Genomic DNA, 17,495 nt, shown 5'->3' with positions numbered 1-17,495 from the left:
AAAAAAGTCAATATTTTGTACCGTAAAAAAAAAAATTCTTAATTTCTTTGAAATCACAAAGTTTGACATAGTACATAAACACTGCTAAAGTTTCAGAACATACTGTTCAGTGCCAAGTCCAAACAGCTCATGTATAGAAATAAGCTTAAAAAAAAACTGCTTTCAATTCACTTTCACTTCGTTTTTGTGATGTTATGAAAATCAAATACATTTATCTACATTTACATGCATCTATACGGTATACAGCAGTTAAGCTCTGACTATGATAAAGTTTTAACGAGTGTTTCTACCCAGGCTGCTTTCTTGAATGAAGCGCAATGCAGGGCAGCCAATAAGAACAGAGATCATTTACATATATCAGTCTTAGTCACAGGAAAAACAGCCTGTTTAAAATGGGATAAAGAAAAGTTGGAAAATGGACAAGAAAAAATGAATTATGGCTCTTTTTGGTCAGTTGACTCAAGGGAGAAATTTAAATCCAAGAGACGGGTCCTTTAAACAAAAAGAAATTACAGACCACAAACTTTGCCATGACAAGGTACTATACCTTATATGTGGTGCCCCCTTTATATGTAGGCCTCAAAGCTGTGCTTCAGCATGGCTAGAAAACAAGTTTAAGCAATTTAGTCTAACTAGTTAGGGAAGTCTTAATGGTGCTTAATAAAGGCAACATATCATTAGTCCAGCTGCAATGCAGAAGTTTTAATTTGGAAGGCAACTGTTTTCTTCTGTGTTAGAAAACAACCGTTAGAAATGTAGGCTGATGAAAATAGCCATTAAGCACAACTTAGTTTTTTTTCAGAAGATGCTTTTGAGGAGATTAGCCTAAGGAAGAGGAAAGTCAAAGGAAAATCTGAGCATAAACAAAAGTTTAAAAAAAAATTATTAGATGATAGAGATGAGACTCCTAATAGGCATGCAAGACCCTGCAGATCACTAAACTGTCATTATCAGAAAAAAAGCACTTTAAACTTTCATCTTTGAGATAAAAGAGAAAATGAAACTGCACTCTTGCATCAAATCTGAAAAAAATCTACAGATGTTTCTGTCCTTCCTTCCACTATGAGGAGACCACTCGTGAAGTCAACAACAAAGCTGTTACTGAGAAAAAGAACTAAAGAATGGAGAACTGAAGACTGCGTGCCAGATGAGGACAAGGTTGAGGATGTGCTTGTTGTAAATATATTGTGCGGCCCGCTTGGCCACAGCATCAAAGCTGCCTTCTTTAAAATGTCAGAATGTGATTAATAAAATAAGCGAACAGCAAAAAGAAATAAACAACAAAGAGTTTAATTCAACTTAATAATGAATACATGGTTCAGAATGAAAAATCAGGTTTATGTTCAACAGTGCAGCTAACTGTAGAGGGGACTCCGGAAGTCATATTCCAGTGCTATTGGTTTAATGGCATTTAATCTGGATGAAATCCTCTAAAAACAGTGCTCTTAAAAAAGAGAGAACATGACAGTTGTCTTATGTAATGTTGCAGCAGCATACAGCTGCCACTGGCATTGCTTTATCAGCTCTTAAACTGGGAAAAACAATTTACAGCCTTCAAATGAAATCCCTTTGTGTTCTCAATAGCACTTCGCCTCATTGTAACATTATCCTAGTTGAGGAAGGGAGGGACCAGCAGAAATAGCAGCAGAACTCAAAGCTGCATTTTAGCTCCCAGGGTATTCCAGGAACTGGTGATAAAGTAACTTGCACTGAAAATCTTTTTCAATGCATCTTCTGCAGTTTAATTCTGTCATTTAAACTCTGGGCAAAGTGAGCACAGAGGGTCTTTAAAGGATGTGAGAGCTGCTGTTAAATACAAGAACTGAACAACCTGAAGGGTCAGTGGTGCTGAAGCTTTTTGCACTGACAGTATGTTTGATGGAGGCAGGGAGGGCTGAGAGAGTCACTGACTGTGTGACCTTCTGCTCTCAGGCTCTGCTGCCCAGCGGGCAACAGGCTAAGCAGGTCAGGGGCAGCACCACCCTGCCCTAATAAACACTGACCATAGGCAAGAGAGAGATCAAAGAAGGCAAGAGCCCACAAACTCTTTCCAACAAAACAGAAAGGGGAACTCAGACTGTGCCTCGCACTGAGGGATACCTAAAGCCCAACTAGCCAAGAATGTAAACACAAGCAGAATACTAGGCCTGCAAATCATTCTTTGCTTTTGTTCATAAGGCCTGGATAGAATTACAGTAGATCATGGCTTATATAACACTGTTGGTTTAAGATTTAACTCAATTTGCAGTATCAACAACCTGGACAGCACATTTGCTTGGGTATCATTCAGAGATGAGCAAATCTTTTAATTTAGCCATAACAGTAATCACACTAACAGCCTAAAATAATGTATACACATTTTCATGGCATTCTTCTGCTATTAATGCCCTTTGCTGGGTGCTCAGAGTTCTTTTGACTATTTAAAACACTCATCAATTACTAAATTACTGTTCAATTACTGATACATATTGAAACACTCCAGCATATGGCCTGGAGCATGACTGGACGGATTATCAACTCTCTCTCAGCCTGATTAAATGGAGATGCACAGTGCTCTTATGAATCAATCCTTGTCAAAGCACCGCACTCTTTTCCACTTAATTATATCTATTTAAATGGGGAAGAAGATGGGATGAGAGAAATCCTAGGATTTTTTTCCACATCCCACAAGACTCTGTTTAGTACATCTCCTGGCTCATCAAAATGTGTTATTGACATAGCTGAGAGATTAGGCCAGTGGTTGCAGTCGTTCATGCCTGAAGAACAACTCCGTCAGGAATGTGAGCTCAACTACTACAAGCCCAACAATCTGCATTATCTGAATCTCATGACAATCTCCAGCAATCCAGCTACGCAAGGCCTGCAGACGCCAAACCCATCCTCCTCACATCTTTTACAGAGGCTCTGAACTTATCCTAGACCAAGAATTACTGCCCAATGCACCTACGAAGAAGAGCAATGCATCATCTTTATTCTCTGATCCTTACATCAACCAAGAATATCATCACTATTATAACTTTTTACTCCATTTTTCCTATTTTTATCATTTTACATTTTGATAAATGTCAAAAACTTGAAAAACATCTGACCAATATAAATTAGAATTAACGTTTAAGTTAAGAAAGTTTTTTTCTTTATTATAGAGATGGAAGATTTTGTAAGTACAGTTATGGTCCCACACCCTGTACACTTTAGGGCGCATTCATGCCTGTAGTCTGGTTTCTTTAAATCAGAAAGTACACTGTTGCATTTTACTTTTGGTCCACTTAGCATTTACACAGACATATTTCGCATTAAACCAAAAGATGTAAACAAAAGCATAATGCAAATTTTATGACATCATTTGACAACAACAATAACTAGGAGAATATCTACTGTTCGTTCTGAACAATGCTGTGTTCTTTCAGCTTGTGGGTTTTATGCAGGTCTTGTGATATTTTAAAGATATAAGCAATGAAAAGCCATGCATTACACTGGTTTTCCAAAGTGGTGCAGGGTGAAATCACTGAGTCACAGTGAAAAACACATGTCCTTGAACGTCTTATTGCTTTCATAAAATGTTACAACTTGCCACATTAATGTATGAGTGATGCGTGTGATGGTGTGTGTGGACGGAGTATGTTAGAGCAGTATCGAGCATGCCTCAGCCAAAATACCCATTCTGTAATTACTGACTCAACCAAAAATTTGTCTGTTGCACGTACCAAAGAATGTCTGCAGAGAGCAAATGATGGTTTGGTCCATTTATATGTTTTTTCTTCAATGTGGGTTCATATTTCAGTGAAACACATTCTAGAGTTTTTTAAAAGCATTTAGAATTGTTTTTCCTGCCCTAACACACTTCACTGCAGCAAGGGTTTATTAATTAGGTGATTCATTGGATCAGGTGTGTTAGAAAAGGAAAAAACATCAAAAGTATGCTGGGCAGGGGTACTCCAGGACTAGGAATCCAGGATCCTCTCACTGAACACTGAAAGGGGTAAGTATAACATGTAAGAAATCAATAAAATAGCTGAATGAATGAGCTTTTCCATTATTACCATATTTACTCAGTAAGGATGAGCGCACTATGAGAACATGCAGCTGACCTCTGGCTGTGTGGGCAGCACATATTGCACAAAGCAGTTTGTCCTCGACCCTCATGACTGGCCTTGTTTGGGGACGTGGGTGGGGCAACCATAGGAACAGCCCACCGTCTCCATTGTCTTTCCAAACAGGCTGATGGTGGCGGCCTGTGGAGGAGGGAATGGTGTGGATCTCTCTAGGGACAGGCCAGGAAAACCTTTATTCAGCAGCTCCAAAGCCCAACCACTGTAATATCTAAACAGATATGCTCAACGTGAGGGCAATGCTGCTCTTAGCGGTACTTAACGCGGAGTGGGATGGAGTGGGCGGCACTTGGTAGCAGAAAAAAAAAAAAAAAAATCTAACTGTTCTTTCAGAAATATTCAGCGCTATAAAAAGCACTGAATGGCTCACATACGTGGGTTATGAAACGCACCTCACGCTGAAAAATAAACCAAATATTAGGTAATCAGGGTAAAAAGAAGACTCATGATCACGAATCTCAGTCTAACCACAGAGATCCACTTCCTTATTAAATTCACAATAGGAGGGCAAATATGTAACTCTACTGCACAATAGAACGGTGAAATAAAGGCAAAGTCTGCCATGTTGCTCTCAGTAACATGAAGAGTTGGTTGTAATGTACATTGGGAATTGCAGCAGGAGCGCAGCAAGCTGCCTCTTTCTATTGAGCTTGGCCTCCTGCCAAGCTAAGGTAGCATAATATGTGAGATCCAAGAGCTCATAGATACATTTTATGGTTCCAGCTGCAGAGTAGTAATGAAACAAAAAAGACCTCCGGTTTGGCTTAAACCATGTAAAGATCCACGAAGAAAGAGGAAGTGGAAGAGCACGTTTCCCCAAAAGTAAAAATAAACACTGCAGGATGGGACACATGTCTGGCCTCTCCATTCAGTCTTTCAAACTCTGCGTCATGGCAGGCAAGGGTAATTTATCAGTGTTTAACCACGAAATTCAACATAAACCATGTCGAAGTAAGCCTCAAGGAAGTCCCTACAAGCAGGCAGCTCCTGCATGACCAAGTTCTATTTTGTTAGACACAGAGATCATTAAATAGATAATGAAATTTCGGGGGGGAGAACTTCATTTCATAGTCAAGGTAAATGCGCTGTGTGCCTGTAGGGGTTGTGCACTCGCTCCACTTGAACTGCCGAGTAGAGCTGGAGCTTCATTCAGACAATTGGCAAGCAGGTTGGGGATTCGCTGTGCGAATAGGAGCCAGCACCGAGCAGCAGGATTACACATACACAATGCTGTAGCTAAACGCTTTGTACCACTCATTAGTGATGAAACCACACAAGCATTGAACAAGTATAATCCCCCCGCCACCCCCTCCCTGTAAAAGGAACAAGCAAACAAAAAACATTACCATAATTACAAGGCTTCACGTTCCATTACGGCTATTCCGTCCCACTACTGAACTCTCTTTGCTCTAAACAGCTTCCCCACAAAAATGCTCAGATTCACTTTTCACGAACGGAGTGCAGGGGTTCACGCTTCAGTGGCTGTTTTAAATGCGTTTTGATGACTCCTTTCACCATGAGGTGAGTGGGTTCGAATGAGAGAAGGAGATCAGCACTCTTGTTTTGTCTCAGTTCTCCCTAGAGTCAATAAGGCAGTGGAAATGGTGAACCGCATACTCCAGGTCAGAGACTCCACAACAGATGACCAAGGTCCTCTCAGGCAATGTGGAAATTAACTGTGGTCACATGTGCTCCATCATACCAGTCACAATCCATCACACAATTAAAAGATTAACGATGACTGTCAGCATGATGGTGGCTCAGGCGAGTTTCCAGGCCCAAGCACTTTAACACAAAGTCTTTGCGTCTCTGTGCTGAAGGGCCTGTTAAGCATGCACACTTGACATCTGCAGTGGAATTTACACACAGGCTGTCCAAAAAGTTTAAATCAGGTCACACACCCATTCATCCCTGAGAATCTACTACCAACCTGGAGATCATACTGCAAGCCTGCACACACTTTGTTCGCTTTCTCTTCCCTGTGAAGGTAACTCTGCCCAAAACTAACAAATGAAGGTGAACAGTGTCAATGACGCAAATCAGCCCTCTTCTACAGCATCCCTGCTGCTTTTTGCTGAAGTTTCATAACTGTGATTGAGTTTCTAAAGAGATAGCAACACTGAATGGACCCTGCTTTTGTGTACTTATGTGGAGTGTGTTTAGTATGGTTCCAGGCCTTTCATTCATACATATCCTTTCATGATACACACAAAAGACTTGAACTGGAGGAAAACAGGTATAAAACATACATGCATGTGATCAAGCTGGTGTGGGTTTCATCCTTTCTTTCAATGCACACAAAAGATACTTAAGTGCTAGCTCTCCTTTGTGGACAACTAAACATGAGTGAGTTCACAAGCCAGGTCCATGAGGCACTTTTCATCTGGAGAACATTCAAGCTTCCCTACAAATGATTAGCACTTTCAGTTCTTAAATGAGCCACAGGAAAATGCACAACACAAAACTCATGATTACCAATTATATGTCCCCTCAATACACACAGTCCGCTGCAGCTTTTATCTACTTTCTATTCTATTTTTTGTGTATTTTTTTAACATTAACTGTTTAAACAAAATTTTTTAATAAAATCCATCCATTTTTTAAGCCGCTTCTCCCTCAGGGTCGCGGGGGTTGCTATCCACCATGTCGCCCTCTTTAATAAAATCACATATCAAATACTACAATAAAAAGTAACCTAACATCTTTTGAAAACCATTTCACCTGTTGATATAACAGACGTTACTGCACGTATAAGAAGAACCTTCTCTTCAGGGATGGTACTAGCTGCTCTAGGGTAATAGTCATTCACTGTAGTTTGGTTGTTTTACTGCAGTGACTCACTGAAGCAAATTGGAGTATGTTGCCGTTTATTTTTGGTCAAGCTGAATGTAACAGTGTAAAATAAGTAGAAGGGTAAGAGCCATCGGGAAGGCTAGCATCACAGCTCTTCTGAACAAGGGTCTCTTTCTCTCTCTTCCTGTCTCTCTCAAACAGGAAAAAAAAAAAAAACAACAACAGATTACTTGGGCACATGTCCACACACTTCTCAAATATAAACCCTAGTATTTACAAGCTGTTTAATGGTAAATTAGTCCTCACTGGGCTAAGTCCTCACTTCCCCCCAGTTACGCAACATGGGGAACCCACCCTAAAGCAGACTGCTAAACACGAGCGACATTGAATTTTGAAGCCAGGTCCATGGGGTTCTTTGCATCTAGAAATACACATTTCTTTGCATATTTAGCTTACCTACAAATCACTACGTTTCCACATTTTGCCAATTATTAAATTATGCAACACAGCAGCCATTCAGGCAACAGCATGATGGCACAGTAACACTCGCCTCCAAGTTAGTGGAGGCGCTCCATTGTTAATTATGATGGTCAAAATGCTAGTTTTAAAACCAACTTGCTAGTACGTACATGATATGGAAGGGACCTGGAATTAACTATTCAGATTTTAAAAATGAAACAAAACAGAGCAAAACATGCTCACACTCAAGTCAAATCCTGTGTAACATCGTTTGTCCATAATTATAGGCTAAACTAAATTCAGGTGCTCTATTTTTACCCTTTTAGGTTCACAAGTCAAGTTTTTCAGCTCTGCAAATCCTAGGAGCATATCAGAGAAAACCCCTGATGGGCTGTGCTACCCTAGATTGAGACCAGCAAGAGCCTGGAATGTTCTATGATTGATTTGTTACTATTTTTATATGTCCTACTTCAAGAAAAATGGTTCAGCATACACAGACAGTGGAAGTCGGGCACAGAAAAAGTCTTTTTCTAAATGAGGGTAAGTCTGAATCCCCTTAGAAAAACTTAGCAGTTTACCATTCAACCTGACAGAAACAGAACATAGAGGCACAGTGCTTTTCTATCCTCAGTTTCCATAGTCTGTGGAAACTCTTATTGAGAGCCACAAAAATAAACATGTTTCCACACACACACACACACACACACACACACACACAAAATGAAGTCAAACATCTAAGGCCCCTTGGCTGGCTTAATTTTCAAAGACACTACAGCTTCAGCATCACCCCCCCACCAACACTCCTACCCAAAAAGAAGGGTTTTGAAACACAGCAGTCACATCAAAATAGCACTACAAACGCTACAATACGACATAATGATACAATATTGAATACTGCTTTTTAAACCATTAAGGCTTATATTGCAATGATAAATACAACACTTATAATGTAACAGTTTACACCTCTGAAGTTGTGTGTCATTGGGAATTCAGGCTTCTAGTCTAAATTAGGAGCCCTTGCTCTAAACAAATTGTCTCTCAGAAAAGTGAATGGCACTTCTGAAAGTTGTCTCAGCAGCACCCTGAGGTAAAGTGTTCCAAATCCAATACATTTTGTACTGCTGCAATGTACACTAACGTCCCAAGCAAGCTAATACTCCTGCACAATTTTTATAAATTGCAAGTTAAGTCTACTATTTAATATTTCAACACAGTTGTATAAGTGTAGCCTACTACTGCCAAAGCAGCTTAACTAGCACTTTTGACAAAGCATGTTTTTAGTTTTTAATAAGGTTGCTGGTGTTACAATGTCAGTTAAATATCAGCATTAGCCTGTAGCATTATTCATATTTCAGCTCAAAATTCAAAGGAATTAGCCACATTGTGTGGAAAAAAAAAATTGTATGGCAAAACACTTGGGCTTTGGAACAGTTTTGTTTACCACAGAGAGTGATAGTAACATTCATTTTCTCGCAGAGCTCAGACCCAGAGTTCCTAATATGGGTGTGTCAGACTACAGAACAACAACACAGCTTCAGAGGTGGCAGTCTATGGCCTGCTGATCAATTCAGCCTTCAAAACTCCTTCAGCTCTCAATTTGACCCATAGCAACGGATCCACAATGTGGATACTGAGGATTAAGGCTTAGAAACAGGGGCCTCCCAATGGCTGCAGTCTTAAAAGATCCACTTTGTGACTGGCACAGGGGAGGAAACAAAGAAGACACTGTGATCCAAGCAACACACACACACACACACACACACACACACACACACACACGTCCCCTTCGCCTCCCTTACCCCAGCTGTGTTTAATACACACCCTTCGCTCCACCAGGCTTGGGTAAGCTCCAGAGATCCAGGCTCTACACACTGACTGGACATGAGGAACAGCCATCTTTATCAGTCAAAGCCCTGCCAGCAGAAACGCCCCCATCCAGCCAATGAGGGCTACACAATGCCAGACTGCTGTTTGTATGTGCCCACACACACCCTTTTCATCTCTCCCTTCTTCAGCCCTACCCATTCATTTAGGTTTGCTATGGGCTATTATTTTTTATGGTACTCAAAGTTACATTGGTGAGGGAGGTCCTTCATTTGGGGGCAAAGGCTTTGATGCGCCTGCTGCACATCTATTTCAGGCCATGAACACAGGCATGGTGACCTACAACCATAATTTTTTGTCCTTTCATAGGTTAAATGTGGGTTGTGTGCATTTATTTTTTTGCAAGGAAGGAGAAATTGAAAAAAAAAAAAAAAAAAAAAAACACATCAGTACAGAAGCACTCTCTTCAGCCTGTTTAAAAAAGTCTGCAAACTCTTATTATCTAATTGTTCAAATTATATCTGGTAATAAACTGCATTTTGCCCATGGAGAGAGTGGTCCTCTAATCGACATGATTCTCTTGTCCTCTTGAATGTCACTTTGATAGAATCAAGCATTAAAAAGGAAGGAAAATGATACTCGTTGATGGAAAAATGTAGTGTTTGTTAAAGGAGGAAATGGATGATAGCACACTGCAGGCTGTAACAGGAAGCAGCTCACCTGACTCTGTTCTCAGACATTTCCACCACGCTGAGGACGGATGTGAGCTCTTCTTTTTTTTTTCTCTTTTATAGAGCCTCAGTGGTTCTTTGTTGTTAGCAGTGGCTTATGAGACAGTCGTGCATGACTTAAGTCCTGGATCATGGAGCAATGCGCTCAGTCCAGTCAGACACCAAATCCAAACAGAAGTGCAAGTGGAAAGCAACCCAGCTTAGTCTGTACAGCCGCATGAAGGCGGCCTGGCATTGGCCTGGTGTCAGCCCAGCTTTGGTCCAGCACAGTGCTACTGTTTGTTTGCAGACACAGTATTGTGAGAGGGCAGACTGTGAGACAGAGCTTACAGCAGGTGGCCAACAGACAGATGCCTCGCCTAGCAGGGTACCGGCAACCAGAGCGAGAGACAGAGACGGGGAACAGTCAAACAGTGCAGCAGGGAAAGCAGGGCAGTAGAAAAGAAAACCACCTGAAGTGCATTCCGACTGGAGTGGTAGGCCAGGTCAAGCATGTCTGGAGTGGAAGCGTGGCATATGGGAATTCCAGCGGCTCACATGCTAACAAAAAGCGGAAAACAGATTCACTGTCTGTTACACTCAGCAGTCGCTTGTCTCGTTCCAATTCCAGGTCCCACTGAGGGGAGCTGGCTGCCAATAGGGGCGCAAATCTTGTTTTACTCCTGAATCAATTCAATGCTTCATGAAATCTCAAAATACATCACAATTTGATTTCATTATTTCAAATGTGACCAGAGGTGTTTAGCAGATGTGGGTATGCAGAAAACAATATACCACATCTTTTTTATTTTTTTTATTATAGATGAATCAGAATGCTGAAACATTTGAATTGTGCTGCAAATTAGTAAATAGAATGTCATGCGTTCTCATACCAAAGAACAGTGTGATGTCTGTACACTATACTCGACCAGAGGGCTTAGAAAATTGACTGGAGCCAGTTGAAGACTACCAAGCTACCACACACCAGACAAGAAATGCTGCACCGCGCTGCTAAAGGGACCCTGGTTCCAGGTAGCAGATAGACAGCAGAATCCAAGCACACAGGAAGCGTTACAGAATAAAACAGGAACCTCAAGCCTATTTTACAATGTGTCCATAGAAATTTAATGGAATAAAACATAACATAATTTGTTATGTAACTAACTCTTCATAAACTCACTACGTTTATGTTAAAAGGTATAAGGGGAAATAAGTTGTGTGTCTAAGCTTATAACATTAAATGAAATGAAGCAAAATGTACATATACATTTACATTTCATACCTGCAGACCACAAATTCGAATGACTCAAACACCCATTTGTAATTTTTGATACTGAAAATAAACTTAACATCTGACTTGGGCCAAAAAACAGCGCAAACTTCATTGTATGTCATTTATTATAAGTAATTCTAACATTACAAAAATCAGTGCAACTGAATGTCGACCTTCAGATTGATCTCAGCTCCAGTTCCTTCTGTATGGGCTTTGCACACATATTGGGGCTATGGTGATGTCAGAGCTACAGTGTAGCAAAGAAAAGCACTTGTTAGAAGTCAGTAGCGCATCAACAGTAAAGTTATGCATCCTTGATCTAGAGCTAAAGAGATTTGAATGGGTGAGATATTCATAGTGGAGTTGCTGTCAAAAACTGGGAAAGGTTCATGTGAGACATCCTGGCACTGCATCTCAGATACAGCACTCTGTTTTCGTGCCTCATGGTCGACTTATTTTCTAAGTATATGATGTTGCATAAAGAATAACTGTCACTGAGACTGGCTCTGTGCCAGCTGTAATGCTAAGCAGCCCAACATAATCAGTGGTGCTGAAAACTTGGCTGAAGGTGACCACTGGTGCATTTTAATCAGCTGGGTTCAGTGCTCAATAGTGCTGCCAAATTGGGTCAATCCAACGGGGAAATCCATGTCAGGAGAGCACTGGGGGCATATGACATAGACAGTGAGATATATTCGCAGTGGAAGTTGTTATTTCAGAAAAATGAGAAATAGCCTGCAGATCACCATCAAATGGACAGTGCTTAGTTCTGGTGGTGCTTTAAATTCCACAATGTACCAGCAAATGCAGTCTAAGCAGACTGACATCTAAAAACAGGCAAAATAGTCTTTTTTTTTTTGGAGGTATATATGGAGATCTGCTGCAGCAACTAATCAACTAGTTAATCTCTGCATTTTTTTTAATCTTGTTGTAAAAATGGTCAAATAATCTGTGCCAAGAGTCAATCAAATGTCCATATGAGAACTGCATATTTCAGTAACTGCTTATCTTGCTGCTCTCTATATGTGCAAGCATTTAAAATCAAGGTCAGACTGCAATGAGGACCTCGGGCACAATGTAATACAATCAGCCAGATACTGCAGTGATCTTCACACAAAAGCACATCAGGATCTTACAGAGAAACAAAACCACAAACAATTTTCATGACTTTCCAGATTAACAACTGAAGTAGTAAAAGGAAGTTCACAATGTAGACATCAGGCACGCCCAAAACAAACATTTCTAGTGGCGTAAAGCCTAATTAAGTCTAATGCTGCCCGATTCATCAACAAGAAAATGGCACTCAAAAACAGGGGCAATTCTGACCTCTTAAAATAAACAGACTGAAAACTGCAGCCGATAATGCAATATCCGGGCCAAGCTGAGAAAGAAAGCACTTGAGCGTCGAGGCAAAGAGAGCTAAAGATTTCTTAGAAGTCAAAGCAAAGGAAGATGAATCTTTCTAAGAAGTCGAAGTAAAAGCAGTAAAAGCTCACTTAGAAGTCAAAGTGAAGGCAGTTAAAGCTTATTCAGAAGACAAAGCAAGGGGAGATAAAGTTTACTTAGAAGCCAAAGCACAGCACAATGCTACTACATAGCCCTTATTTCACTTCTCCTCTGCAAGTCATCCATATGTGCTGTCAAATCAAATTAACAATTTTAGTATGATGGAACCCACAGTTCAAGAGGTCAAAGAGACTCTCTCTCTCACTCAGCTCAAAGCACGTCTGCAACAAAGTTCAGTGCTGTCCATCACACAGGAATACTTCTATAGACCAGGAACCAGTGAAATAGTGCGACCACAAGCAATAAATTCAAAACACCTAGCAAGCCCCACTACAGACACAGTAAATCCCAACTTAGCAGCAAGTTTGAGCAAACTGGATAAAGACCTAAGCCATTAGTGCCTTAGTTTAAGCCCATATGATCCATGGAGTGGTATCAGGATCACTGCTGGATTTATACAGATTTGCATTTGAGCTCCAAGTTCATTAGTGTCATCGCCCTCAGTCACAAGCTCTTTTAATGGCAGTGCCAGAGCAGGAGAGGTGGCGAAGTGGAGAAAAGGGACAGCAACTCGCAACGGGGACGATGCTTGATATTCTGGTCTGAGGGTTACACCAGGAGCGTAGACATCTGACAAATATCAGCGAGGGAAACTTTTTATAGCGGCCACAGCTGGAGTATACAGGCGAGTACAGCTGGACAGACCTCGAGCATGCAGCTGCAGCGAGCTGAAGCACAACTCTGTGGTGAGCCTCTATACAAAAGACTCTCTGTGCCTAGGCAGAGGCTGGCAGCCTGTGCCAAATTTGCACCAGCAAGGCCAGTCCATCCAGAAGAGGAGCAAGTAGAAGGGACATGCCATCATATTCCTGAGTTCCTGATCACACAGGTGCAGGGGAGCCCACCATAGATTATTACTCTTGCACTGGACTGGAGGAAGGCTGCCACAAAATAGCCTCTGATCAGCTAGTATTAAGTAAAGCCCTAAAGTGGTCCATCTTTACATTGGCCTGATTTTTGTCTTAGCAGGGTTTAGTTCATTAATCATCTGCAGAAAAGGAAACTAGAAGCAGACCTGCAAAGAGTAAAGATGAGCAAACATCAAGGTAGGAAATAACCCTATTTTAAGGGACTAATTTTGCTAAATTTAGTACAACAGCCCAGTGTTTCCTAAACTTTCAGCTCTTCTAGAGTATAATAAATACATCAAATAACAGTTTCAAGCATCGGTCAATCTGTCAATGCTGGTCATTTTTTAAGAGCAATTTACTGCTGACACTGATATTATTCCAATATCATTGTACATCACTAGATATTAGCAAAGCTCCTCATACACTCCCAGCACTGTGACTCTGACACCTCCATTTACACCTGTCTTCTTCTGTAATTAATGTAAGACCAGAGGCGGTAATTACATGCATGGCAACTTTCATCTCAAACGGGAAGCAAATTAATCTAACCCTGCAAACTATGGAGTATGGAGGAGGGGTGTTGATGTACCCACCATCTGATAGTGTCAGCAATCCCCTGAAAAACCGGTGAACAACTACAGCAACGTTTGCGCAAAAAACTGAAGAGTCTTAACCTGAAATGAAGCTTTTTTGGCAACAGAGCTAGTAGAGACTGTTCCAGCAGGCTTGTCATCAAGAGGGAGAGATAAGAAAGGCCAGGGAGGAAACCACCAGCAGAGGAGCAATTAACAAAGCAACAACTCCCTTCGAGTAGAACAGTCTGGATATGAGCTGATGAGTGTGGGGTGGAGCTAGAAAGACAGAAGTGAGAGAAATCAAAGACAGTTCGTAAATGACTACTCGTAAAATTGGCAGTGGAAGGTGAGAGACTGAGGAACTGCACAAAAGATTTATGCACACTGCACGTGTGGGTAATTCAAATGAGCTCCTCATCACAGGACAGTCAACTAGGAACTTAAACTGGGTGGGTGGAACAAAAAACAAACAACAACAACAACAACAAAAAATCTCTGCTGCTGTCTTCAACAAGCATAACACCCCCACAGCTCAAAAGCTCAACTGAGGAAAACAATAATTTTAGACTGAGCCTACAGCACCCACTGACCCATTGGTGTAAATTCTCTTTAAAAGTGGTGTTGAAGTGGCCATACAAACCATAAGTGATGCTTACTGTACTAACTAGCTCTGACACATTTGCATGTATTCACTGTACTACTCCTCGTCATCTGCTACTAATAATAACAGATATGGCCAACAAATATGTGGCTGGACACCACGCGGTAGTCACATGTGAATGTGAGTATCCGCTGCTATTACAACAATGACTAAAGCCATCCATTGGGCATTGACTCCACTATGATTTAATTGGGTCTGACCCAAAAATGCAAGACGTGTGCTTCTGGACTGCTTCATACAGACATGCCTGTCCTGGCGAGCGCAGCATGGACAAGAGCTCACAATCAGTGCACTGGGCGAAGGCACTGATGTCACCATAGCCTCCAGCCCAACAAGTGACTCAACTACTTGAGGATGAAAGAAAGCGACTGTTGGTGCTTTAGAGACAAAGTCTAGTGTTGTCAAGCTATTAAATCATATCATGGAGAATAATGGAGGTTTCCTTAAAGCCAAAGCAGGAAAAACAGTGCTCAGTGTTGAACTTTTGCAGGTGACGGATGATGCACTTTTTCGTATTAGAAGAAATATTGGCAGGAATGACGGCTAAGACCATTTTCCAAATGCTCATATACTCAGATATCCATTTGCTCCTGTATTTCCTTACACGAACAAATTCCAAAGTGAACCCCACTTGTAAATGGGAAAGTAAAGCCCATTACAATTAGCAGTCACATTGTATTAGCATACGTCATTAACAGCTACGTGTCCATGTGTGATCATCTCTGATTGTCTCCCTCCACACAGCCACATGAGACCCTGACAAGAAACACAAGCACCATGTAGCCCATTTCACCCTTAACTTCCACTTTTAAAGGACTACACGAACACTGGCGCCTCTGAAAAGACACGGCAGCCTGACACATGACGCTCAATTCTGCATTTGGACACAAAGGAAGCCACTTGCTTTAGAAAGTTGGCCCTTTTCTGGAGGCTGCACTGCTGTCACAGAGGCACTGAGAGAAATGAGAGAAAGCGGTTCACAAACACCACGTTTAAAGTTAGCCTGTGAGAGAGAAGTGGCGGGGGCAACACTTTGCTCTTTCTCACCCCTTTAACTTCTCCCCACCCTTCCTTCCTCCCTCGCCATCTCTCATGTTGTATCCACTCGTACAACCCCACCGAGGGGTGCTGCACCGGCCAGCTGTCCTCCGCGCAGCGGGAAACTATTCACCCGCCGCCTGAAGAAGTAAAGCAGAGGCAAGCCTGCGGGCGGGTCGTCGCACCGCTGCTTTAGCCGAGGAGGTTTCACTAACCTGAAGCGGCGAGGCTCCACCAGAGCGCTGCTGTTCGGAGTTCGGAGCTGTAGTAATGCGCACTCTATCTCTCTATCTCTCTATCTATCTGTTTCTGGCTTTCGCTCTCAGACAGCGCTGCTGTTTTCACTTCCTCCTCCTCCCTCTGCCGCTTAGTTCCTCCGCTCAGAGCAGAGAGGAGTCTCGCGGACCAATCAGAGCGCAGAAACCCTGAGCACTGGCCACGCCCACTCACTCTGAGCTTCAGTAAACCTAGCCTTGATCATACATCTACACAAACACACACCAGCCTCAGAAGTACACAAATAAACAGCCACACATCAGCCTTGCATTTACACAACTACCCAAACACACGCCAGCCTCACAACTACGCTAATAAACAACTACACATCAACCATATATTTACACAACTATACAAACACACACCAGCTTCATAACCACACTAATAAACAACTACACATCACCCTTACATTTACACAGCTATACACACACCAGCCTCACAACTACACTAATAAACAACTACACATCACCCTTACATTTACACAACTATACACACACCAGCCTCACAACTACACTAATAAACAACTACACACCAACCATATATTTACACAACTATACAAACACACACCAGCTTCATAACCACACTAATAAACAACTACACATCACCCTTACATTTACACAACTATACACACACCAGCCTCACAACTACACTAATAAACAACTACACATCACCCTTACATTTACACAACTATACACACACCAGCCTCACAACTACACTAATAAACAACTACATATCACCCTTACATTTACACAACTATACACACACCAGCCTCACAACCACACTAATAAACAACTACACATCACCCTTACATTTACACAACTATACACACACCAGCCTCACAACTACACTAATAAACAACTACACATCACCCTTACATTTACACAACTATACACACACCAGCCTCACAACCACACTAATAAACAACTACACATCACCCTTACATTTACACAACTATACACACACCAGCCTCACAACTACACTAATAAACAACTACACATCACCCTTACATTTACACAACTATACACACACCAGCCTCACAACCACACTAATAAACAACTACACATCACCCTTACATTTACACAACTATACACACACCAGCCTCACAACCACACTAATAAACAACTACACATCACCCTTACATTTACACAACTATACACACACCAGCCTCACAACTACACTAATAAACAACTACACATCACCCTTACATTTACACAGCTATACACACACCAGCCTCACAACTACACTAATAAACAACTACACATCACCCTTACATTTACACAACTATACACACACCAGCCTCACAACTACACTAATAAACAACTACACATCACCCTTACATTTACACAACTTTACACACACC

General features: G+C 41.5%; 1 protein-coding gene across 4 annotated transcripts in view; it reads right to left on the bottom strand.

Annotated features, from left to right (window-relative positions):
* Positions 1–16,220, bottom strand: part of elmo1 (engulfment and cell motility 1 (ced-12 homolog, C. elegans)) — a 104,335-nt gene extending 88,115 nt beyond the window's left edge. For all 4 annotated transcript variants that reach the window (XM_017694746.2, XM_017694760.2, XM_017694780.2 and 1 more), the window contains exon 1: positions 16,075–16,220. The gene's annotated coding sequence lies outside the window, so the exon portion shown is untranslated. The remainder of the gene's footprint in view (positions 1–16,074) is intronic.
* Between the last annotated feature and the right edge of the window lie 1,275 nt (positions 16,221–17,495).

Source organism: Pygocentrus nattereri, chromosome 27 (assembly GCF_015220715.1).
Source record: "Pygocentrus nattereri isolate fPygNat1 chromosome 27, fPygNat1.pri, whole genome shotgun sequence".
Taxonomy (NCBI): domain Eukaryota; kingdom Metazoa; phylum Chordata; class Actinopteri; order Characiformes; family Serrasalmidae; genus Pygocentrus; species Pygocentrus nattereri.
Note: the sequence above shows the minus strand (reverse complement) of the source record. Positions and strands in the feature narration are given on the sequence as shown.